This window comes from Drosophila suzukii, assembly GCF_043229965.1.
Source record: "Drosophila suzukii chromosome Y unlocalized genomic scaffold, CBGP_Dsuzu_IsoJpt1.0 scf_Y1, whole genome shotgun sequence".
Classification (NCBI taxonomy): domain Eukaryota; kingdom Metazoa; phylum Arthropoda; class Insecta; order Diptera; family Drosophilidae; genus Drosophila; species Drosophila suzukii.
Window position 1 is genome coordinate 1,143,740 of NW_027255895.1, and position 4,524 is coordinate 1,148,263.

At 37.6% G+C, this 4,524-nt stretch overlaps 1 long non-coding RNA gene across 1 annotated transcript; it reads right to left on the minus strand.

Moving 5' to 3' along the window:
• Nucleotides 1–1,880: 1,880 nt before the first annotated feature.
• Nucleotides 1,881–4,044, minus strand: LOC139353909 (uncharacterized). The gene is made up of 3 exons (XR_011605017.1): nucleotides 3,513–4,044; nucleotides 2,168–3,441; nucleotides 1,881–2,101 (listed from the first exon to the last, which is right to left on the minus strand). It is a non-coding gene; the product is annotated as an uncharacterized lncRNA (long non-coding RNA).
• Nucleotides 4,045–4,524: the final 480 nt, after the last annotated feature.

Genomic DNA, 4,524 nt, shown 5'->3' on the forward strand with positions numbered 1-4,524 from the left:
ATCAAGTTAGCAGTACAACTCCTTAAACTTGAACTGGTATTTTGCCGTTATTTATCCGTAAATTATTCGTGAAAGAATAAATTTTGTCGCTCCATTTTTAAAATTTATTTTTTAAAAAAACTTAGTTGTTCTGCTAAGTTGATATCAAGTTAGCAGTACAACTCCTTAAACTTGAACTTTTCGAAAATGTTTTTAACTGATATTTTGCCGATATTTATCCGTAAATTATTCGTGAAAGAATAAATTTTGTCGCTCCATTTTTAAAATTTATTTTTTAAAAAAACTTAGTTGTTCTGCTAAGTTGATATCAAGTTAGCAGTACAACTCCATAAACTTGAACTTTTCCAAAATGCTTTTAACTGATATTTTGCCGTTATTTACCCGTAAATTATTCGTGAAAGAATAAGTTTTGTCGCTCCATTTTTAAAATTTATTTTTTTGTTTTAAAGCGATTATTTTACGTATGTGTACATTGGAGAAAAATACCGATCCTTAGCACTGTAAGAGTTCCCCTTATTCCCTTTCTTTAAAATGCAGCTTTACTATCAAGAAACGCAGGCCAATACAGCAACAGTGTTAAACATCGTAACATCATAATTTTTCCAATGAGTTTTCACTTATAAAATCACTTGCAAGTGACACGTCCCAAGTGAAATCACTTGTGAAATTCAGTATTTTTCCCATGAGATTTCACTTATAAAATCACTTGCAAGTGACACGTCCCAAGTGAAATCACTTGTGAAATTCAGTATTTTTTTCCATGAGATTTCACTTATAAAATCACTTGCAAGTGACACGTCCCAAGTGAAATCACTTGTGAAATTCAGGAAGAACGCTATAGTCGAGTACCTCGACTATCAGATACCCGTTACTCAGCTAAATAGAGGTATGCAAGCAGCAAAGCGAGGTTAAAATGCGCCACCTACCGGCGGTATACAGAATTAAGCGTTATGGGCGTTAGAGTGGGCGTGGCAAATTTTTTTTTAGATCAATCGATAGGTATTGACGAGACCAATACATTTCAGTTAAAATTTTTTATCTAGCATGAAAATTGTGGGCGTCACAGGTTTTCGCGGTTTGTGGGCGATAAAGTGGGCGTGGCAAACATTTTTTTGGCTCAATCGGTAGGTATTGATGAGAACAATACATTTCAATTAAAATTTTTTATTCTAGCATCAAAACTGCAGGATCCACAGTTTTGGGCGGTTTGTGGGCGTTAGAGTGGGCGTGGCACTCTACTGAAACAAACTTGCGCTGCGCAGGAATCTCAGGAATCTGCGTGCCTAATCCCAGTATTGTAACTCTCATAGTTTCCGAGATCTCAGCGTTCATACGGACAGACGGACATGGCTAGATCGACTCGGCTAGTGATCCTGATCAAGAATATATATACTTTATGGGGTCGGAAACGCTTCCTTCTGCCTGTTACATACTTTCCGACGAATCTAGTATACCCTTTTACTCTACGAGTAACGGGTATAAATATAGAATTTAAAATACATACATTTTTATTTACATTTAAATTCATTTTAATTACATCAAATTATTCCGATTTTTAATAAAGGGACAATTATTGTTAGTATTTCTGATTTTTTGTTTTGTTAGTTTGTTTTTCACGTTCTTCATCGCCTTTCTCAAACATTTGCCTCGCAGCAAAAAATTTTATTTGCGTAAAATTTGCGTAAATCAACATATATACACAAATATTCATCTTTTGACCAATAAACTATTAAAAACTTTTAAAAAATACAATATATGTTCATAACGAATAAAAAGTTATTCGGGTGGCTACCCCCAATTGTTTGTTGTATGTATATATTGTTTTGATAATTTTTTTTACATCTTAGAATATATTAACAATTCTGGTTTCACTTTGGCCAATTTAACATGTCGTCATAGACCGTCCACGTAGTGCGCCTTCGGCAAAAGGCTTTGTAGTGCGAAACTGTATTATTCATCATGGTTGTCACTGGAGGACCAACGAAATCAATAAATCCGATAAGGCAATCATTTTCTCCGTCCTTGGGATTTTGGAATTTTTCAGGTATTGCCGAAAATACCAAAGGATGGTCAATGTCTAATCCAATTAGCACCAAATCACCTGGAAATATTAAAATGTATTTGAAACCAGTTGAGTATTTAAAACTGAAAATTATTTTGCATTTACCTATATCATGAATTCTGTTAATGCGTATGTTGGCGCATCCATCTTGGGGACATCTAGATCCTTCTAGAGCCACATGCTGCTGTATAGAATTTCCAAGGCCTTCGATCAGCTCCCGTGCGGTTAGTGTAATTGTAGGTAACTCGGTTATTTGTGGCTTACATCCAGAAGGACAAATGGAAATTTCTTTAAATGATGGAGTAGCTTTAAATATAAAATTAGCCAGGCTTACTACGTTGCAGCTGCAATCCACACTTTCAATGGAATTTTGTGGCTGTTTTTTAAGAAAGCCGATCATGATTTGTGCTCGATTTTTATAAGTCTGAGCGTCAATTTTGAATTCAGACACATTAAGAACTGTTTCAAATAAATCATTGTCTTTTCTTTTCGTTGCAACATACTGGTTTAAAAGACTAGAGTCTGAAACTCCAGCCAAGAGTATCTGAAACAGACTGTCAAATGCACAAGTTTTGTGGAAAGAAAATGTTGACCCTTCTACATTTACTAGGCCTAAGGAGAAATCGTTGCCATTTTTCAAAATCGACAAGGGGTACACTTTGGCGAAAAAATATCATTTAAGTCGCAGTTCTCCTTATTAAGGTAAAGGTTGCGTTTTTTTATAGTTGGTCGCCCCAATCCTCTCCAGTTTTCTACCCCATTCAATGCCACTCTGGGTGAATTATGGGAACAGTCGAAACAGTCTTTGCAAACGTGGATCTTTTTTCCATCGTCATCAAGAATTCGACCATCCTCGACCATATTTTCACAAAGAAAGCAAGTTCCTGAAGTTCCAGCCACAGCTAAATCGGATACATTGCTGATATCCAAAAGTGGTTCTCTAGTTTGCTTTTGGTTCTCTACCTCGGAACACTCCCGATCTTCAATGCTCAAATTTTGTTCATTTTTTGCAGAGCAATCAATCAACTTAGCACTTCCGTTGAAATATGTTATTAGCTTCTCCACAGCTGTGTCCATGCGGCATTTGGATCGTACCACTTTGTTTTTTATTGAGTTAAACTCGATTTCGACTGGTCCGCTACTAGCTGGGATCCTGCCATATACAAATTTGTTCCTAGCTATACTAGACCAAAGTGGAATCGTCCTGATCTGTTTTAGGAGCCGTTTTGAAAAATGGTCGCACTCACGAGGATTAAGATCGTCGCCTTCCTCCTTTTCTACAATTTCATCCACTTCCCTTTTTATGCACGAAGCCCATTGTGCGAGGTAGCTTGTTGTGTTCTGCAGATACTCAGCATCGAAAACGTTTTCAGTCGGATCTGCCGAGATATATAAAGAACATGTTCGTAGTTTAAATGTGTATAGTAATTTCTAAACTAATATAGTTTACCAGGGTCGTCGACAGTTCTTGTTTCTTCAGCTGAGTCGACAATAGTATTTAGCTGACTGTCTTCCTTTGCTCGACTTTCTATTAATTGGACCGATTCTTTCAAACAAGTAGCTCCATCTCCGCCTCGTTTACACAGTGAAACTATTAGCAATGCCCTAATAATAGTCCGCGCATCTTCGGGACTAGTTGCAAATATGAGCTGCCCAATTCCAAATAGATAAAAACGTTTTACCAGTTTTTTTTCGTTCTTAAAAAAATTGGCCCAATTTTACATATAGTGAGCGACGTCGATGCGTATGTATGCTCTAGGCATATTGGCTGTCATGCATTGAATGCCAAGCAACAGGCCGACAACAAGGCCCTTGAAGAATCGCACACCTGCAATAAATCAAAATTAATATAAATATGTTGCTCATATAAGTAATAACTTCTCTAAAATAACACTTCTTTTGGATTCTGAGCTCCTGTTTGGAGCCATCTTAATAGCCATGCTGTAATGGTCACCATATCTTGTTTCTCCGTGAGCATAGATGCTACCACCAGCTGACCGAACGGAGAGTGAAGTACAGCAATGTGTAGGAATATATGTTGAGACTTTAGTCCATCTATGTGAACATATTCCATATACCTGCCACCAGAGGCGTCAATGCACAGGGAACTCTGTTTTCTTAGTTTGTTAAAAACGCGAACCTGATGTGGTGACCAAAAAAGGACTTTAACTGGGTTTTTCCCTATCTCGCGAATTACATTTTGACCCATTTGGCTTCTTTTTAGGTCAGAGATGGCGTCCAACGGATCTGCCTTCCTATATCGCTTATTCCCTGCCTCGTACTTGGCATTTCTGCACACCGAAGCAGAATACAGGTGAGGTGGCTCCACATCATCATCCGAACCCATAAGCTCAGAAGCTGTTTTGGTCCTGTAATATAGGGTCGACTCCTTCTCCAGATGGTCAGCTAAAACATTTCTAGTTTGGCCTCGAAGCTGTCGTTTGCCGCACTCCTTTTTACCT